The 22895-nt window shown below is 37.5% G+C and overlaps 1 long non-coding RNA gene across 1 annotated transcript; it reads right to left on the minus strand.

Annotated features, from left to right (window-relative positions):
• Positions 1-269: 269 nt before the first annotated feature.
• Positions 270-13838, minus strand: LOC311296691. The gene is made up of 4 exons (XR_014628677.1): positions 13258-13838; positions 2525-2568; positions 2112-2346; positions 270-1332 (listed from the first exon to the last, which is right to left on the minus strand). It is a non-coding gene; the product is annotated as an uncharacterized lncRNA (long non-coding RNA).
• Between the last annotated feature and the right edge of the window lie 9057 nt (positions 13839-22895).

Genomic DNA, 22895 nt, shown 5'->3' on the forward strand with positions numbered 1-22895 from the left:
AAACTAATCTCGAACTTTACCTGTTAGCAAATGAAACCGGCTTTGTGCAACAGGCCACAGGACGTTTTTGTTGCTTTACTAGAGACAAAGAACTGCCTTACACTGACAGCTAAATGACAAGTCAGAAAGTTACAACTCAAAAACAACTTCCACAAAACTAACGTCACAGAACTCAAGTTTATTTCACTATACGTTTGCTTTATCTGAATCTCACAGCTTATATTAATTATTGGATCTGTAGAAACTTTTAACTCACAAAATCACACATTGTCAGTGAAATGGTCATTTTATTTTATTTGTTGTTATTGTACAAATATACGTTATTGTATATACATCTGTTTATGTAATAACAAGCTTTATGTAACTAAAACAGAAGTAAAAAAAAAAAAAAAAAACCTGATCAACTTCAAGGAATTGTTTCATATATTAACAAATAATAGATTGTTGTTTTTCTCCATTTGTTTCCAGTCTCTTTTAATTTTGGTATTTCTTTGAGTAAGCGTTTCATCAAAATAATTTTCAATAATTTTCTTTCTTGTTCTCTAACATGTAAAACACAAATCTTGTGGCATTTTACAGCAACACTAGTTTATTAGTAAACTACCTACACATTTACTTTATGTGAATCTAGCAAAACATTTGCTCACTGTGACACAGAACAATGCTTTCTAATATGAGTCCCTAGATTACTTGATGTGGTGAAACTCTTCTCACACTGAGTACAGTAGTACGGCTTCTCTCCAGTATGAACTCGCTCGTGTGCTTTCAGAGATCCAGAATGAGTGAAACTCTTGTCACAATATGAGCACTTGTTAGGTTTTTCTCCAGTGTGAATTCTTTGGTGCTCTTTCAGATGACTAGATGAAGTAAAGCTCTTCCCACAGTCAAAGCACATATAATCTCTCACTTCATTATGTGTTTTCTGGTGCAGTTTAAAACTGTCCAGCCTTGAAAAACTCTTTCCACAGAGAGAACACACATAAGGCCTCTCATCTGAATGAACTTTTAGATGATTTTTTAGATTTGATGATGAACTAAAACATTTACCACACTGATCACAGTTAAATGGTTTTTCTCCAGAGTGAACGTGCAGATGATGATGACTGAGACCTGATGCTTGAGAAAAACTCTTCTCACACTGAGTGCATGTATACGGTTTCTCTCCAGTGTGAATTCTCATGTGTGTGTTAAGGTTTCCTTTCCATGTGAAACTCTTTCCACACTGAGTGCAGGTGTGCGTCTTTTTGGCTTTTGTTCTTTGAATTGTAAAGTTATGATGTTCCTCCTCCACTTCATTCAGTTCTTGTCTTTGCTCTTTCACTCTCACCTGGTCTAAAATACACATCAAGTCAGAATCAGTTCAAGTGAACCCTTATTTAAAGGAACCGTATGTAAGGAATGTATTTCAATTAATCATAAAATGGCCCTGATATGTCACTAGACATTAAGAAATCATGTTAATTTCAAATACTAATATCACTGACAACAGTAGTACGGCCAGGATATTGTCATTTAAAAGTGAAGTTGCAGCCCTCAACTGATGTTGATGTTGTCATGTTGTGTTTTTGTCTGATGCGCCACCCTCCACCTATCTACCAATCACAAAGTCAGTAGTGTTTCGGCATCCGGGTTGCCAGCTCTGCTCAAGTTAGCACAGCAGCAGCTACAAACGTGTCGGATAAAAAAATGTCTAACGTTACGAAACCTAAAAGACCTCGTTATGAATCCGAAATACGTCGTGACAAAGTCCGAAATAAAACAAGGATTTATATAGGAGATGCCTTTGAAAGATGGAGACGGCTGAAACGGAGAAGAATTTGAAGACAGACGCCAACGTTGCAACCTATCTGGCAACCTCGAGTCGGGGGAGGGGGCAGGGGGAGGGGGGGGGGGGATACACCGCTCTACAGTAATTTGAAAGTGATTGCAGTACCAGTTTTGGCCACAATCTTACAAACGGTTCCTTTAATAGCAGAAAGCAACATAGATCAGATCTTTCACTGTTCTGTCATTCACTTTTTAATATATTAAAATATGTTTGACAACTGCTATATACAAGGTTATGATCATTTGGATGTGTCAACAATGAAGAATTAATAATGGACACCAACCTATTTGTTCCTCAGTATCTTCATGTTTTATTCTGGATGGTTCTGGATCACTCATGTCTTCAATCTCCTCTTTAATAAACTCCATCTTTAACAGTCACACAGATTTCAGCTGCTACTCCTGGAGTTTGTCCTTCTCTTGAGGAATGATGGGAATATTCCCAGTATTTATTGGTGAATTGTTGTGGGAGGGGCTTCACTGCAGGTGTGAACTGTGATCACTGTGTTTTTATCCAATCTGCATTTAAAAAGTACAGAGCCATCATGTTAAACTGCTGCTGAAAAGCCTCTTTGTCTCCAATAGTTCCCTGTTTTCAGCTCATTCATTATGGTGATGTCTGAGATCTTCTGTAAATTGGCACATTAAGCTCATTTTATTGGTGTCAACAGGCTGAAACAAACTACAGCATCATCACCTTTCACTTCAGTTCTTGTCTTTGCTCTTTCACCTCCATCTGGTCTGAAACATATTAAAACATTAAGTTGTTAGAATGAGTTCAAGGAGGATCAATGTGAATTTTCAAGTGAACCCTGATTTAATAACAGAAAACAAGTGAGATCTGCTTATCAAATGCTATCACATTTTTGATGTACCAAAGGTTAGTTTTGTCATTCTCTTGTTAATAGTCAAAATGTGACAACTGCTTGCTGCAAAAATTGCAAACGTTGAGATCTATAATTGTGAGTTAATTGTCACAAATCCTAAGACATTGTTTCTTAATCCTGTTGAGGAAAATGAGATACTGGACATTGTTAGAGGGTGTAAAAATAAAACCTCGACAGATTATTATGATATGGATATGAAGACCTTAAAAAGTGTTATTGAAAGTATCTGTAAGCCATTAACATACATTTGTAACTAATCGTTGCAAACTGGCCAATTTCCTGATAGTATGAAAGTAGCAAAAGTGATTCCTCTAGAAATAAAGAAATAAATTACTCTCAGATAATCAGTTTGGTTTTAGGAATAATTGTTCAACTTCGCATGCACTTTTTGATATAATTGATGAAATAACTAATGCTGTAGACATCAAGAAATATGCAATAGGGTTATTTATTGACCTAAGTAAAGCATTTGACACAATACATTATGATATATTAATTAATAAGCTAGAACAGTATGGGATTAGAGGGGTACAGTGGGTTACCAGTTATTTAAAAAATAGAAAACAATAATAGGAGATTACCAGTCGAGTTGTCAATAAATTGTGTGTGGCTTACCTCAAGGTTCCATTCTGGGCCCAAAATTGTTTAACATGTATATAAACGATATTTGTAAAACATCTCAAATACTTAGATTTATCTTGTTTGCAGACGATACAAAAATGTTAGCATCTGGAGACAATTTACAACAACTGTGTCAAATTGTTACATTGGAACTCAAACGTGTTAATAAGTGGCTCAAACAAAATAAATTATCACTAAATCTGAGTAAATGCAAAATGATGATATTTGGCAACGGTAATTCCAATGCTCAGGAAGCAATTCAGATAGAGGGTGTTGTTATAGAGCGGGGGCATGAAATCAAATTCCTTGGAGTTATTATAGATGATAGAATTACTTGGAAATCTCATATTAAATATATAATCACTAAAATATCAAGAAGCATTTCAGTAATTGCAAAAGTAAAGCATATTTTAAACATCAAAGCTATGCATACTTTATACTGTTCTCTGATCTTGCCCTATTTACATTATTGTTCTGTGGTATGGGGTAGTACTTATAAAAGCACATTAAAACCAATAGTAATGCTGCAAAAAAAGAGTTATCCGATTAATTCATAAAGTTGGGTTTTTGTACCACACAAACTCATTTTTAAAATCAAAGATTATGAAGTTTTATGACATTGTTGAGTTCCAATCAGTACAGATGCTATACAAAGCAAGGCACAAATTGTTACCAAGCCAAATACAAAGAAGGTTCCAAGAACGTACTGGTTGTTATGAATTACGTAATGAATTTAACTTTAGAACGCAGAAACATAGTACAACTTTGAAGAGTTTTAGCCCTACAGTTAATGGGGTACAATTGTGGAATAACTTGGAGACAGAGATGAAATGATGTGCAAACATTAACCTGTTCAAATATAAATACAAACAAAAGATTTTTGAAAAGTATAGATAAGAAGAAATGATTTGCCACTAGGGGTATTTCTACCATGATCAGATACGGCAAGTGTATATAATCTTTTTATTTTATTTTTTTGCAGTTGTTTCCTTGTTGTTGTTTTGTTGCTTTTGCATCATGTTCCTTTGTACTATTGTGAAATGATAATGTTTATTGTATTAATTTTGGGGGTGGGCGCTTATAAGCTCTTTTGCTTCGGCCCACTCCTTTTGAGCAGAATGGTTACTGCTCAGATAAATAAATAAACTGCTGTACATGATTATGATATAAGTGCATTTATATTCCTAGATTATTTGCTTATTTTTCACAGCTCTTATGATTGGTTTCAAACAATATATATGTAAACTAAGCCAAACAGCCAGTGATCATCATGCATTTGAACTAATTGAATCTGAAGGTGTGTTTCACTGTCTCTCAGCTGAAGGATGCATGAGAAAAGACATGTCAACCCTCTGGGGTCTGAGGTGTTTTCTGGGCCCTGGAGGTGTTCTGACATGCTCTGACATTTGTGCTTATTTCTGTTACTTGTGACATTTTTATGGCTAAAGTCTAATTACACTGTATTCAGCACAAACTCTGCTACAATAATATATCAGCAGCATGTGTGTAAAAGTTTGTAGTTTTGAGATAATGACATTTATGCGTGGTTTGTGAAAATACAAAAAAAAAAATTCTCACTGAAATAAGGTCATGAAACCCATACTGATTATTTCTTCACAAGACTTTTGAAAATTGTATGACGTAGCCTAGAATATTTGCTCCAAAACAATGTGAAAATCACCCTGACTGCTCATTCAGAGAAGACAATATATTGATTTAAAATTTTTACGACGTGTTTTGTGTGATAAAGCTTTATGCGGGAGGGGCGGATCACCTCATTAATATGTAAGCTTTCCACACCTGAGAAAGACAAAGACACTCCCTAATGGCCCTATTTGGAGCTTATCAGGGCCCATCATTCTGAGCAACCTTGCACAAAGAATGAGGAGATTTAAAAAAGAATGGCTTTTAGATTGTTTGGATTTATTTACAACACAACATAATCCAAATATACACAACAAAAAAGCACTTATTGATAACAATGATCCAAAGAAAGAGACCTTTGTGCCATTCCTAAAAACATTGTACATACCTTTCATTTCCAAGGTGTTTGATTTTCACTTTACCATGTTCATGTACAGAGACATGTACTGTGAATGTTGAAGTCAGCAGGACTCAGTGGCATCTGGGCCCTGAAAAAAAAAGAAAAAAAAAGTGAACATACTGATATCAAGAGAAAGGCCTGCACGATTTTGGGAATACATTTTAGATTTTTCTGGTTAAAATTGCTTTTTAAAATTCACAGAATACACACACACTCACACAAATGTTTCCAACAATATATTATATAATGAACACCAGGTTTGTTGTGCCTTGTAGGCATAGGCTATGCGCAGTGCTGCATAAAATAATAACAATATAGCAGCCTATATAAATCTTCCAAATATTTCAGTAACAACTAAGCTAGAGAAAAATATATTGATTATCATGTTACTTCAAATGTTTCCATTCGTTATGATGATATGAAATGAGATAATAGTAAAAACATGAAGCCGTTTGGAGCGTTTTGCTTTTCCAAAATATGATGCATTCAAACGCGATCGCGCTCAAATATAAAACATTATGGTTACCATATACATATCTACGTTTGAGCAGATATCCACAAACACAGTAACAGTAAACACGGGTCTAAATATTATAATATTCACCATACATCTAGCAACAGTTCAACTGCAATGTGAAATTTATGCAACAATAAAAAAACTAATACGTAAGAATTTCTTACCTTATCTTTCTTGTCTTCAAATCGCGTTCTTCTTCTGGGGTAAAGCCAATGTAAGCTCACAGCATGTCTTTCAAACTCGACGAAAAGCAGAGACTGATGAAGTGTTTTGTTTTTGAGGTAATGAGCGCGTTCGCGTTCCATGTGGAGATTTGCATGTGAATATCTTTTGCGCGAGTAGGCGTGGTCAAATTAAAAGTAATTAGGAAGCGTTTGAGAAGCTGGACATCTTGTTGGTTTTATACAAATTACTTAAACATAGAATATTTGTTTTCAGTTTGAATCCGATCATTTAAAAGTACACACTTAAATGTTTATAAAGGTATATGGCTCATAAATGTGTGACAAGTATTCGCTGAGTTTGGTTTCAGTTTATAGACGTGCTCAAGAAAAAAAAAGTTCACCGCGACGGAGAGGCAGAACGCACACCCTGTTTATTTTCTTTATTTTACAAAAGCACAATGTTTTGATTTGAATGTAAGTGGACACATACAAAAGTAGAAATATCACAGATTCTTTTTTTATATTTCTTTTTTCTGTATGACCATAAATGACGGAGTAATTTAAGTTTAAAGTGCTACAATGTAAAGAAAATCCAGCAAAACGCGCCCGCGCGTTTTTCGACCTCAGAGGGTTAATTATGAAAAAAAACAGATTCTAAATATAGCTGCGAGCAGCGATTGCGGGCCCAAGCCGGTGGCACCGCCACCCTGGTGCCTTTAGTTACACTAAAGCCACCGGGGTGGCGGTGTCACCTGCTTGGGCCCTCCATCGCTGCTCGCAGCTATATTTATATATATATAATAAATGTAGCAAAAAATATATATAAACCACTTAAGAGGAGTGGGTAAAAATACAGAGGCTGATTTTGCAAAGAAATCCACATTCAAACCAAAATATCTGACTTCCTGTTGGTCAGAGCTAATAACTGTAAATGAGAAAGTTGTCCGGCTCGATGAGACCAATATACGTACTGATTTTTGTGACTGTACATAAAATTAACCCCTTCACTTTTGTCAAAAGCATTTAGAAAGTGACACACTTCCTGCTGCCAGTTGGTGGCGCTATAACTTTGACTCACAATAGTTACATACATGTGATCGGCCTCTTACCATGAACACACTGCTGAAGTTTCATCAAGATCAGTTAATGTATGCAGAAGTTATAACACTTCGTTTTTATCTTTTCTCGCCATAAATTCGTTTCCTCGCCACGGCTAAACCGTTCGAGATATCAACAATCCGTCCGCAGTTTAGCATCCTCAATGTCTTGACTTCATGCTGACCGAGTTTGGAGGCGAGTGGATGAATTCTCTAGGAGGAGTACATCAAATTCCACAGCATGCGTTTTTCAAACAACCCATAATAGCCGACTTCCTGTAGGGCAGAGCTAATAACTTAGAGTGCGGAAGTTGTTCGGCCTGATGAGATCTATATGTGTACCGAGTTTCATATGAATTCATGCAAGCGTGTTTGATATATGGACCAGGTTTTCAGACCGTGTTCAAGGGGGCGCTGTTGAGCCCCCCTGCCACGCCCGGGGACCAGTTTCAGCCCGGCCCTGATGGCTGCGGGTTCTGACCTGTGTGCAAAGTTTCAAGAGTTTTTGAGTATGTCAAGGGCCCCAAAAGCCACTGAAACTTGAAAAACAAAGATTAAATGGAATAGACAAATCCCCCTTCCCCCACCCATACAGACACACACAGAGAGAGAGAGAGAATTCTCCAGAAAATCCTCATTCAAAACAAAATATCTGACTTCCTGTTGGTTGGAGATAATGACTATAAATTAGAAAGGTGTCCGGCTTGATGAGAACAATATACGTACCAAGTTTTGTGATTCTAGGAAAAACTAAAGCCCCCATTTTTGACTAAAGGTGGCGCTACTGAGCCATTCCACCACGCCCGTTTCTGAAACTTTGCACATGTCTACTGGCTAATAAATGGGATGTGTCTTTCGAGTTTCATGCAATTTCAAGCATGATAAGAGTCTCAAAATCATCAAAAAATAATATCAAAGTTCGATGCGTTGCCATAGCAACAGTATCTAAGATATCAATAATCCTTTCACAAGCCTACATCTGCTGTGGGTCTACATTATACACAAAGTTTGAAGCAAATCGGGTAAAAATAAGAAAGTGATTTCAAAGCATTTTGAAAGTGACACTTCCTGTTGCCAGTTGGTGGCGCTATAACTTTGACTCGAGCTCACTAGAGCAGATGCGTTTACTCTGATCACTCTCGTCACGAGATCCAGTGAGAAGCGCTTGAATTCAGTGAGGAACACAAATGTCTCAGTGATTTAAACCAGTTTAAAGGCAGATGAAACAGCGCTGACAAACAGGAGAAACACTAAGCAAAGATACTGTCAGAAGGCTTTTCCATCTACAAATTCCCATAATTTATCATGGATTAACTGTAATGTTAGCCTATATTAACTGCACCATGAAATGTGGGATATACATATTGAATTGTATTATATTATTAATGTAGACAATGTATTAAAGGGTTAGTTCACCCAAAAATTAAAATTCTGTCAGTAATTACTCACCCTCATGTTGTTCCAACCGCGTAAGACCTTCGTTCATCTTCGGAACACAAATTAAGCTATTTTTGACACTCCTCCATAGGCTTCTATGTGACCGAAACTTGCTGGCCCAGAAAAGTTATTAAAGAGATCGTTAATATAGTCCAAGTGACTCCAGTGGCTCAATCTTAAGTATATCAAGCGACGAGAATACTTTTTGTGCGCAAAAACAAACAAAAATAACGACTTTATTCCACTATTCATTTCCTTCTCTCTGGACCTCTAGTTGGTTCGCGTAGTGTTTTTGCGCAGCGCGTCTGTGTTACACGTCACCACGTAGGCTCACTATTGGCCGACGCCGGTCATGTGTGTGATGCGTGATGACGTGCAACACAGACGCGCAGCGCAAAAACACTACGAGGCCCAGAGAGAAGGAAATGAAAAGTGGAATAAAGTCGTTATTTTTGTTTGTTTTTGCGTACAAAAAGTATTCTCGTCGCTTGACATACTTAAGATTGAGCCACTGGAGTCACTTGGACTATATTATCGATCTCTTTAATAACTTTTCTGGGCCAGCAAGTTTCGGTCACATAGAAGCCTATGGAGGAGTGAGACATGGCTCAGATTTCATCAAAAATATCTTAATTTGTGTTCCGAAGATGAACGAAGGTCTTACGCGGTTGGAACAACATGAGGGTGAGTAATTACTGACAGAACTTTCATTTTTGGGTGAACTAACCCTTTAAAGGACTAATGGAATATAATTACAGTATTTAATAATGTATTTAGGCTACTGTTTTTCATACAAATACCATAGAAACCGTAAAGTTGCCATGATAGTGAGGTGCTACAGGCTATGCCTGGTTTCATCTGTGGTTGTCATGATCTAAATGCATGATTCTGGATGACCAATGGTTAAGTTTAATAAAACTCAAACAGTCAGAATATTACATTTTACCCAAAAAAATTAGCACATGCAGAAACTAAGAAATTGTCCAATAAATATATTTATTTTGTTAAGGAAAAATGACAAATGTTTGAATGTTCTACCTCAGATTTGTGAAATGTTCACCTGTTTGGCAAGTGTTTGTCCTGATATGTTCTGACAATAAAGAGTAGTTTAAAACCACAGTTAACGCTCTGGTTTCTACAACTTTCACTTAGGAGCAAAAATCTGCCTTTAAACTTGAAAGAAATAAAGATTTGACTTTTATCGTGATAATTATCGATATCGACTGATATAAAAAAAATGTTTGTGATATTTTTTTTGGGCCATATCGCCCAGCCCTACTATCCAGTGATGAATTGTTTTCTGTGTTGACACAAATCTTGTGCGATGTCCTAACTGCCGGGATAATCACACACAAGACAAAGCACTGCTACTTCTGCGGAGTGCTTTGCTCGCAGCACCTGAGAAGCCCCGTGGTGAGGAGCAGAGTGTTGTGTCAATCACTCCGCCCAAGTAGCAGTGCTTCCCCTTCTGAGAATATTGTTCCCAGTATCTATACGGTTACAAGATGGCTGTGTCTCATGTGACCTTGTTATTTGTACACGCTTTGACTATACAAATCACAACATGTAAATAGGAAAATGTTGGCGTTATTTTGTCACTTATTGGGAGCAGTATGCTAGCTGGAGCCGTTTCCCTCCAGTCTTTGTGCTAAGCTAGACTAGCAGTGGGTGCGTCAGACAGAGTTACAGCACGCACAGACATGAAAAGGGTATGTATGGACTTATCTAACTCTGGGGGATACGGTGAATTTAAGCTAAAGTCCCAAAAAGTCGTCATATTCCTTTAAAGGAACAGCAGCCAATAAAGCTGTCTGTCAGTAAAGTTAATCAAAGAACAAAGGTAACTAAGAAAAACACTCACTGCTTTTGACTATAGAACTTTTGTAACTTTAAGGATTATATATATATATATATATATATATATATATATATAAAATTTTAAATTCATGCAGTGCAAACTCTTTGATAACTTTATTCAATTTATGTATATTTCCTACCTGTTAGACATAAAAATATACTGTATGTTGTTTAGAAGATTAACTGGGAAATTACTACATTATAAAATATATTAAAAACAAAAGTTTTTTTAAATGGTGAACATAACAGAAAAAAAATTCTGATTAATATAGTTAATTTTTGCAATCGTTAAAAATAAAAAAGAAACATGAATAAGTATTCATGTTTCTTTGTGTTGAATAGTAGCCTAATTATTATTTTTTATTTAATATCTGCGCAATTAATGTATATTTAGCCTCTGCCATCCAGCACCCCCCAAGTATTTTCAGGTTAGGCCATCCTTAAAAATATTCTTGTTTGCCGTAACCCGACCGACCCTGCCAATTTAGTACCGACCCAATTATTTATTTATTTTTCCTTTCAGTCCGACCGACTTGCCGGTTGTAAACTTGCGTAAAGACCGGCCGATTTTTTTTAAACTCTTCAAACAACTAATACAAATGCAATAAAATAATATTAGTTATTAAGTATTGTGAATATAAATTGCCTAGACCTACATACAAACATAAGCTACGTTCTTTCTTTTAAATAAAAACCCGTGGCGCGTCATCTATGATTATGTTTACACCATTGGTTAACCGTTAACGCATGTCACACTACTGCCTGTAAGCTAAGTTTGCTTCGTTTCATTCACTGTCAATGGTTCGCGCTTGGTAATGATGGCTGCGGCTTTACTCTAAAGATTATTTCATTTTTATATGTTGTTGAATATGGTTTATTAAAAAATAAACATGCGAGAGCGTGTTATAGGCTATAGCCTATGTCATGTTTTAGTCAGATATGACGACGCTACTGCAACACGCATTGCCGCAGATGAGAAGCTGAGCATCAACGTGCAAACTATCGCAAATCAAAGTGAAAGTAAGTCGCTGACGCTTAACACACAATCATCATCATTAAATGTAAAGAAACGAAATGATCTTACCAGGGCTGTTTCCGCTTTCTCTTATTGCGGGCTTTGATTCAGACATTTTAGCTGATGATCAATAAAATAATGTAATCATAACTGTTGCTTTCGGTGACGTGCACTCCATTAAATCTACATATAGCGGTAATTGAAGATCGGATTTATATCCGCAAAAAAACAACACACATTTAGCCTATGTAACCAGGTGTAAATGGAATCGTTTTGATAAATCAGATTGCAATCCGATCTGAGAAAACGCATGAAGTGGCCTGGTGTAAACAGCCCTTAGACATAGGTGAAAAATGTCATCCCACCCCCCCACCGACCCTGATTTTTTTTTTTTAATGAAAAAATATATACTTTTTTATATTATTTTTTTATATATAAAAAAATATAGACCGACCTACCGACCCTTTTTTTCTTTTTTTTTGCTGTTACTGCAAACCAAAATATTTTTAAGGATGGCCTTAGCCTATATGACAATGTGTAGAACATTTCTTTAGTTTAGACTGGAGTGAGGCGAAACCAGAAAAAAAAAAAAAGTGCAAAGCAAGTTTTTAGCTCGCTGCTATTGTATTCAATTGTATATTGTAGAAAATTAGACTAATAATAAAATAAACTTTTTATTGCTACTTGAAATTGATATGATCATATACCAAAATAATTATTTGGTCTAGCAAAGAAGGATTTTATCTCACAAAGCTTTGAAATCCAGTGGTAAAATCATAGCTTTAAAAAAAAAGGCAAGAAAGGATGACAGTGTCCGTCATCCACCACCGAAGACCAATTTTGAGTGTTGTAAACAATTGAGAAAGAAAATGGATGCATATTAGGCTATTCATTATATTGGATCTGTGCATTTGTCTAAATATACTATATAATACACTCACAGCAGTTTGTCACCAATGATAATCAAACAACAAAAAAAGAAAGAGAAAATTAATTTTGCTGTTTTAACAAAGATAATTAATTAAATTAATTATATTTAATTTATACAGTGAAGACTATATGCAGTGTTATGTTACATTTGATTATTCAATGTCTGACTCTGTACCTGAATACAGTTAATTTACCTGATTTTTTTCATCTATGTCTTTGTTCTATTGTATTTAATTGTGCTTGTAATTTGTTTATTACTTTCTATACAGATTTACTTCATAAAAAATCAGCCCAGTCATTCTAGAATGATTCATTCTTTCCAAATAGACCTATTCAATACATATCGCAGAAAAATAAAATAACGCAATGTAATTTTTTATCGTGCAGCCCTAGAGACAATCAACAGTCTTTCAGCTGAAGGATGCATGAGAAAAGACATAATTACCGTCCTCCCTAACAGTTCTGCAATTCATCTAATACACAGGTCACACATATGGCTATAAACATACATTAACATCAAAATGAAAATGAAAGCTAAACCCATTTAAACGACATTTCCACAGACTCAATCCACCAAAATGATATGAGGAGTTTTTTTTATTTTTTTAACGCGCGTTAATAAAAGTCCAAAAATACACTGAACTGTTGGCAGAAAAACTCATACATAACCTTATTCCGGTTTTATGGCACTTCCATAATATAAACTCAAATCTTCACTTAATTGTAACGAGGCTTCAGCAACTTTTGCAACTTTATAGTAATCTTGGTCGTACAATCAGGGTCAATCACCAGCAAACACAACAGTAGAGACAAAGCAACTCGTAATGCGAAAACAGGCATAAGGTCAGGCAGCAAACTTACATAAATCAGTCCACAATAGAAAACAGTCCAGGACAGGCAGCAAAGAATCACGAAGAGAATAAACAGTCCAAGAGTACAAAGACAAAAACACAGGCAGAAACGCTCAGAGATGTTCACCAGGGAAAAACAAAACCTCTCATGAGGAACTTCTTCTTCGACTGTTTTTTTTTATTGGCAGTTTGCGAACAAAGTGCATTACCGCCATCTTCTGGATTGAGGTGTGAACTCATTGGGATGTCATTTATGTTACTAAACTAAAAATAAATAAAATAAAATAAATTAAAAATAAAAATAAAATAATAAAACCTAAATCCTGAGTTTCTTTCATAAAGATCCTAACATCCTAACACCCTTATAGATTGTGTGTCAGGCAAACTCAATAGGTTTTTTAAACTCACTCCATTTTCCGTTGCGCTCTCTAGTTCTTTCCTTTTTTCAGAGTACTTTCTACACATCAAGAGTATATGTTTTACATTTCCCACTTCTCCACAATGAATGCATAATCCAGTCTGGTGTTTTCCTATTAACTTTAGGCAGCATTTAATCGTGTGTGCCCTATTCTCAACCTTGTAAGCAGTTTCCTCCTGTCGTCTTAGACAAACCATCACTTCTTTCTGGAAGCTGTATAAATGTCTTCCTTTCTCTTCCTGATCCCATGTATCCTGCCACATTTTATTAATAGTGTATTTAATGATAACTTTAATTTCTAATTTGCTTAGTGGAACTTGTATATTTATGTTCATGCCTTCAGGACTTCTTTTGCTAATGTATCCACCTTTTCATTTCCTTCAATACCCACATGCGCTGGAACCCAGGTAAACTGTACATAATTATTTGTTGAGTTAATTTAAAAATTAATTGATTTATTTAATCTAAAAAATCTGTATACATATAGATTTTCCACTCTGAATACTTGATAGGGAGGACATGGAATCTGATCAGATGATTATCCTATATGTGGTTTAACTTCCTCTAACCCATTGCAATGCTAAAATAATGGCCATTATTTCAACTGAGAAGACTGAGAGGTGATCTGACGTTCTTTTTTGGATGTTAATGTTGTAATTTGGGATGAATACAGCTGCATCCATCTTACCAGTTATTGGATCTTTGGATCCATCTGTGTATATCTGTATTGAGGTATCATACCTCGTTTCTATATACGGTTGGATATTTTTGATATATGCCTCTAAATTTTACAATGTCTTTTGTTTCATATTTACTATAGGAAAACAGATGGTGGGATGGCAGTCTTACTTATTGTTTTGCAGCATGCAATATTGTCTATTCCCATCTCTTTTGCCTCTTTTCCCCTATTCCATCCAAAGCTACTGATGTTAGTACGGCCATACTCCCAACAGTCTTCAAGTACCTTTTTTGTAGGGTGTGTTATTTCATCTCCCTGCAGATTTGTCCAGTATGACATGCCAATTTGAGCCCCCTGATCTTTAATGGCATCTCTCCTACTTCTACTTGCAGTGAGGCTACAGGTGATGTTCGGAAAGCTCCACAACACAAACACAGGGCTTTAGCCTGCACCCTATCCTAACCTGTCAGTGTGGTTTTGGCTGCAAAATTATATATTATGCATCCATAGTCAAAAATTGAGCGAATTAAGGCAATATACATTATTTTCATTGATGAACCTGATGCACCCCAACGATAAACACTATAGTATATTTATACCTCTCTTACATTTATCTACTATTTTTTGAACATGGACTTTAAAACTAAGTTTAGTGTCTAACCTAAATATCTTATCACACTCTCTTGCTCGAGTGACTGTCCATACAGTTTTATATCTAGTCTAGGATTTACCTGTTTTTTAGTGAAACATAGTGAGTTTTTTTCCACAGATAAACGAAAGCCCCATTCATATGTGCACTTTTTGACCTGATCTATTGCTTTCTGCATTCTTGACTCCAGTACACCAATGTTACGACCCCTCACCCACAATACCCCATCATCTGCATATAATGCTTTACTCATTCTCTGTTCAACTCCAGAAAAAACATCATCAATCATAATATTAAATAATATTGGGCTACATACACTTCCCTGTATGGAGTATCGTTTTCTATTGAATATATGTTTGAGGATTCCACTGCTATCCTAACCTCAAGCCTGGTCCTACCACCAGACTCTCTCCATTGACAAGCGTTAACTTCCTTGAAGGCGGGTACTCTGATGAAGTTTAAGGCCATGTCCACACTAATACGTTTTTGTTTGAAAACGTATCTTTTTCTCTCTGTTTTGGCCTTCCGTCCACACCGAGACGGCATTTTTATTAGTGAAAACGAAGCTTTTGTGAAACCGCACTCCAAAGAGGATACATTTGAAAACACCATTTTCACGTTGTAGTGTGGACTGTGAAACCGGTGGTATTTAAAAACGATGACGTAAATTTAGTCATGTGACGCATATTGTACCAACAGATATTCATGTTTATACCAGTATTGTGCCTGTTATGTGCTATTCACTTTCACATTGTTGCTAAAAATATTCTACATTGCACACTCTTCATATCACAGTCCTGCAGTGCAAAGATGACAGAATTTACCCACATTTGCTGTCCTGTCCAATACATGAGAGCAGTCGCATTTTAGACCAAACACATGGTGACTGTGTGCGACCTGGACCGCATCAGTGAATGGTGAAATATTTTACTAAATAAAATTATCCTGTCAGAAGAACTGCGCAATAACTTCATTATTTATTTTTCCATCTGAATCATATCAGTGATCTTTTGTGGGGTTTTACGTATGCGCAGTAAAGGTGAATTTAGCGTTTTCAGGCGTTTTTCAAAAGTTTCTCATCCACACTGAAACATCCGAAAACGCCTGAAAACTCTAGTGTGGACAGAGTCAAGTCAAGTCATCTTCATTTATATAGCGCTTTTAACAATGTAGATTGTTTCAAAGCAGCTCTACATAGATAAGCGTATAATTTAAGGTAACAGAGATTGTTTTGGCTTTATAGCGGTTCTTTAATAAAGTTATTTTCCAGCTAAAGTTAGTTTTGATTGATTTGCTTCCGTTGCAACAATCATTTGTTATTAAATTAGGGGCCGCTAAGACGACACCATTCTCTCTACACAGACTTTAAACGTGAACCTGTGAGAAACGCTGATGGGCATTGCGCATTTAGAATGGGTTCTATAGTTATGTGCGTTTGAATATACGTGCGCAAGTTTGGAATTCCCTACAAGCCAAGCCTAAACAAAGTACTTGTCTTTCCTTATAAATTTTGATAAAGAATTTTATTTTATTTTGTCGCTTTGGGGTAGGAACGCGAAACGAATTTTCCCGACAACGCCTTATCTGTAGAGTGGTAAAGGGAGAGAGCGTTTATAAACGAAAACGCCGTTTTCAAATCTATCCCGGATTAAAGGTGAACTAAGTAACTTTTTTACCTTAACTGAACAGCTTCGGAGTCATTGGAATGGTTATATTACTTATTTCGGGTTGAATGGTGGTCGTTTCGCACCCCCCTGGTGCCCGTGAGCGGAAAATTCGCACTTGCAACTTTGAGACGGCGGGCCGCCGGCAGCCGCGGCAGGAAGTATCGCGTGAGATCAGGTCTCGCGATGTAAACAATTGCTTTACGGCCAAAAGTAATCTGCTCAAATACTGTCATTATTGCGCTCCCTCACGCTGTCCGAACCCAAAGGAAGAAGACGTTTTAAAGAATGTCCCATCTGCTTTGATGTCGTTGATCTACTAGCCTCTGGTGTCTGAGAATCACCAAAGAGTTTTTACAACAGTGTTGTCAAATATCTATTCCGAAGCTGTGGGGGGAGCTCTAGAGAGAAACCTGCGAGCAAAAAGCGAGAATACAGCGAAGAAATCCCGAAGCTACTGAGTGCTGCTTTAATGTAGACGTAGCCTAAAACTATTGGATCTGCCCAGAGCCACTCGCTAACATTGGGTCGTGACGTAACCCTACAACTCAAACTAGTGCACAACCTCAACATCATCGTTCTCAGCCACTCCCTCTGTTCGCTGATAGGACCTCCAAAAAATTGGCTGGAGAAAACCCAAGAATATACTGCAAACCCATGCTGCGTTCCAGTCCACTTTTAGACACGCACTTGCGAACTTCGCTAAGCACTTCTCCTCAGGGGAATCCCCGCCGCCATTTTGAAGTGCGTTCCACTTTGTGAAGTGGATGAGGGAAGTTTATATGGACAGACCCTCGCTCCCTCGATTTTGACAGAGGGAGCGAGTCTACTTCATTTGTACACTTCAGGCACCTATATGTCCCACAATGCAGTATGATTGTGACGTCACCACAGATCTCGTCTAATCACCACCACAACAAAAAACTCTGATATATTAAAGGGATATTTCACCTCTGGAAAGATGAATGTGTATTTAAATTGGGTCATTTATGTAGTAGAAATGTGAAATTATTTTTGAATTTGGAGCCTTCTAGACTGAGAAAAGCCAGAAAATGTATTTTTGGCTCATGTGGATGAAAGACAACAACTCCCAGAATGCACTTGCTTCGCTGCTCTACTAGGCCACTCCCAAGCCACGCCTATCGGTTAGAGAGCAGTTGTAAACAACAAAGCTAAGCTACTAACGTTAGTCTCCGTGAGTCTGCCCGGGTTTTTGAGATCGCACAAAATGTCCGGGATTCGGCTTTTGCGTTCTACAGTCGCGCAGGACGAGACTAGGGCCGCGGGAGAACGAGGCGAGGCCGGTGGCGTGATTACTGATGACCGACACCTGTGAGACGCACTGGTCTTGTATCTCTCACGGAGGAGCAGGTATTTTCTTAGCAAGAGTAAAACGCACATCAACCGATCACGCCACCGGCCTCGCGTCGTTCTCCCCTAGCCTCGTCCTGCTCGTCACAGTAAACGTGATGAATGGCGACTGTAGAACGCAAAAGCCGGTGGCGTGATTACTGATGAGCGCCTGTGAGATGCACCGGTCTCGTGGGCTATCTCTCACGGAGGAGCGGGTATTTTCTTAGCAAGGGTAAAACACACATCAACCGATCACTTGTTTAGCGTTCATGTAAACACTACATTCAAATTCACCAATCGGAATGAATTCAGTTAGATTGAAAAGAAAGGTGTGCATGTAAACAATGAATGGTGAAATCAAACGCACTGGCACTGATCTGTGATAGGTCTGTTAGCTCATTAGGTCCAACCCCCTATGGGCGGGTTTGAAAGGGTGGGAACTAGTACTTGTAGTCTCAACAGAAATCCTCCCCTCTTACACTTCCTCCGACAATGACGCAAAATGACGATTTTTGCGTCATTGTGGGAGGAAGTGTAAGAGGTAAATACGGATTTCTCCCGTCTCAGGGGAAAATGAGAGTGTTGCACGACCATTCAATAGTATGACTGGGTTTCTAACAATGCAAAGCTTAATGCAAATGGGTAGAGTGTTCCTTTAATTCTATTTTTTTTTATTGAAAACAACCCAAACACCATATATACATTTGGATGCTGCATTAAAGAAATTCTTAAAGGGAAAACAAATGTAAAAAATAAATCAACTACATAGCTGATTCCAAGTGATCAAGGGCTTAGGACGTTCCAGTTCAGTCCATTGCTGTTTCTGCCAGTAATGGGCACTCGCAATGACGTACATCCGAGTGAACGAGGCGGAGGGAAGTTAGCAAGTGAAGGGTATGACAATTTTGGACTGGAACGTAGCCCCAGACGGAGAACAGAAGGAAAATTAAAATTGAGCGGAAGTACGTAGGAGGGCGGAGCCAGGCTACCTCAATAGTCCTTTCTCAATAAAAGTCTCTGATCCAATTGAACTGCAATGAGGTAGAGTCTGAGAGCAGCTTAAATATTCCACTGATGAAAGTCAGGTGCAAGGGTAATCAGTGTCACGTACGTGCGAGGGAAATGTAGTTCAAAGAGGTTTAAAGGAGAACTCTGCAACTCTAGCGAACTCTAGTCACTTCTTCGCTGATTTTCCCTTTTGTTGTTGCATGTTTTCCCCACGCGCTCATAATGAAAGCAACATGGTGCGCTAGTTTTTCCAGGCGGGTTTTTTCTTCTCATCTCCAGAAATATATCTAGTAGTAAAGCTAATGCAAGGGCTAGAAATTAATTAATCCTTTGCTGAATGATACTTCTTCGTCGTCATCATGGAGAGCGCAGTTTGTTTGCATAGCAACGACAGACGCCACGGGAGCGCGAGCGCTTGTAGGAGACAGCGGCACGGCCGCGCTCGCTTTCCACACGTTTTTAGAAGCAATATGTGAACGGCCTCTTGCAGCAATTACAATATTTTTGTCACCCTTGATTAAATACTTCCACACATCTGACGTGTGGTGTCTGTTGGTGACGTTCGCCATTTTTAATTCATTTATGGTTAATGGACGCTCGAGTAGTCGATTGTTTCCGACAGCGTCGACTAGTGGTTGAAGTAGTCGATCTATCGACTACTCGACTACTCTATGCAAGCCCTAATTTTCACTGACTCTCTCCAGTCACACAGGCTGTTCTGGGCTGCGTTTCCCAACAGCATCGTTAGCCAACTATGGTCGCAAGTTCCGTTGTTATCAGCAGTTCAACGAGTCGTGTTTCCCGAAACCATCGTTCCAACAAAACCAACAAACAGGATGGCAAAGTTGTGTGTATGGTACGACAGATCTCGACCTGTGGTTAGCAGAGTTTCTAGTTTGCATGACATGCGGACTCAATAAATCCTTATCTTGAGTCAAATAAGCAAGCTGACATTCAGTATATAGTGTAGTTTTTGTTAATACAAAAAATGTTGTACAAAAAGTGTACAAAATAACACAAAGTGAAAAAACAGAAACAACAGTAAATACTCAATACTAACATGAACTATTAATGAAACATATGGATGAATAGAATGAACATCATTCCTGCATGCAAATCATTCCCAGTTAACACATGATGTACAAGTTAAATAATTTATTGGTACTTTTTGGTAATTTTAATGACTTACTAATTGAAAACATAACTATGACACTCCATGCTAGTCATTTATTTATTATTATTTATAATGAAGTGATATAGAGTGCACACAGCTGTAGTTGGAGTATAACGGCTGACAACAGTGACAAGACAGGAGAGTGTGTATTCCTAAGGTGAGAGACTTTTTATTTCATGGCAAGATACAAAAATAACATTATAATAATGTCAGTTTTACAACATCTCTGACCGCAGATATTGAATCAGGAAAACATGTTTTTCTCAGTTGCTTTTTCTTAAAATGAGTCTGACAGAAGTCTCAATAGCTTTCATGTAGGGCTGAACGATTAATCGCACTTTCCATGTAATCGCACTTAAATCGAGATGGCTTATCGCGATTTTAAAATCGCAAAGGCTGCGATTATTTTTTTATGCGCAGTTTGTCATTGATGTACGGCTCAGTAAACGCTGCTCCATTTGAGTCACTTATAACGTGCATTTGAAAAAACAACACGCGTCAAACATCTTTCAAAAACATGAGAAGCATTTTTGAACCTCTTGTCCAACAACAGACAACATTTAATAACATTCATTTACTCCAAACTCACTTCATAACGACAGCTGATCTCCTCCTTCTGTGAGATGATGTGCCTTCTTACACAGAATAAGGCAGTTGTGTCTTTTTAAGTCATGTTTAATCAAAGCGTTTCAATCTTCTGTTTATTCAGCTACAGCGATAGGGATTTCCTGGAATGATGCTATTGTACTTCTGTGGCGGGGCATATTTATCGTGTTTGCATGAGAGCGCCCTCTGGCGTTCAAATGGGGCAGTATTTACTACCAATCAGCCGCACTCCACTGACAAGCTGCGCGTAAAATAATCGCAAATCACGTGTGGTTTTGTTGCGATTAATCGTTCAGCCCTACTTTCATGCAAGTCTTTCAAAATAAAAGCCTCACATCAGAAAATCACAGAATTATGTTTGTTGTTGTTTCTTTGAATGCAAACTCCGTGACCCACTCTTTTGGAAGGAAGTCCACATTTTGTTCATCTCACATCATTTACTTGAATGTTTTTGACATGAAAATTAATTGTTGCTCATTGTGACGACTTCTTACGACATATCTTCATGTGAGTCAGAAGGCTTCTTTTATGTTTGAAGCTCTTCTCACACTGAGTGCAGTCGTGTGGGTTTTCACTAGTGTGAACTCGCTCATGTAATTTCAGGTTTCCAGACTGAGTGAAACTCTTGTCACAATATGAGCACTTGAATGTTTTTTCTCCAGTATGAATTCTTTGGTGTACATTCAAATTGCCCGCTGTGGTAAAGCTCTTCCCACAGTCACAACACACATGATCTCTCACTTCATTGTGTGTTTTCTGGTGCTGTTTAAAACTGTCCAATCTTGAAAAACTCTTTCCACAGAGAGAACACACATAAGGCCTCTCATCTGAATGAAGTTTCAGGTGTTGTTTTAGATTTGATAATGAAATAAAATCTTTACCACACTGATCACAGTTAAATGTTTTTTCTCCAGAGTGAACGTGCAGATGATACTTGAGTAGGTATGAAGATATGAAACTCTTTCCACACTGAGTGCATGTATACGGTTTCTCTCCAGTGTGAATTCTCATGTGTATGTTAAGGTGTCCTTTCTGTGAGAAACTCTTTCCACACTGAGTGCAGGTGTGCGTCTTTTTTTCTTTTTCTTTTAAAGTTATGATGTTCCTCCTCCTCTTCATTCAGTTCTTGTCTTTGCTCTTTCACTCTCACCTGGTCTAAAATACACAGAAATACAGTTAGAATCAGTTCAAGTGAACCCTGATTTAATAGCAGAAAGCAACAGAGATCAGATCTTTCACAGTCCTATCATTCACTTGTTAATATATTAAAATATGTTTGACAACTGCTTTATACAAGGTTATGATAATTTGGATGTATTTCTCTATCATTTATCATCCATATACCGCTTATTAATTCACATCTACCAAAGCAGTCAACAATGAAGAATCAAGAATGGACACCAACTTATTTGTTCCTCAGTATCTTCATGTTTTATTCTGGATGGTTCTGGATCACTCATGTCTTCAATCTCCTCTTTAATAAACTCCATCTTTAACAGTCACACAGATTTCAGCTGCTACTCCTGGAGTTTGTCCTTCTCTTGTAGGATGATGGGAATATTCCCAGTATTTATTGGTGAATTGTTGTGGGAGGGGCTTCACTGCAGGTGTGAACTGTGATCACTGTGTTTTTATCCAATCTGCATTTAAAAAGTACAGGACCATCATGTTAAACTGCTGCTGAAAAGCCTCTTTGTCTCCAAAAGTTCCCTGTTTTCAGCTCATTCATTATGGTGATGTCTGAGATCTTCTGTAAATTGGCACATTAAGCTCATTTTATTGGTGTCAACAGGATGAAACAAACTACAGCATCATCACCTTTAACTTCAGCTCTTGTCTTCGCTCTTTCACCTCCATCTGGTCTGAAACATATTAAAACATTAAAGTCCCCGTGAAATCAAAATTGACTATATTCACTTTGTTCGCCTAAATTGATCGTTTTGTGCTGAACAATTCATCCATGCGAGTCAATCCACACAAAAAATTTTTTTGGCTTCATAATCTTTAATCAAAATCTGAAAATGCCCCTCCCCTCTGCATTGGAGGACCTTCACTGATGACGTAGGCGTGAGGAATTTGGCGTCTCCTTAATCCGTA

The sequence above is a fragment of the Rutilus rutilus genome (genome assembly GCF_951802725.1).
Source record: "Rutilus rutilus genome assembly, chromosome: 9".
NCBI classification, from domain to species: Eukaryota; Metazoa; Chordata; class Actinopteri; order Cypriniformes; family Leuciscidae; genus Rutilus; species Rutilus rutilus.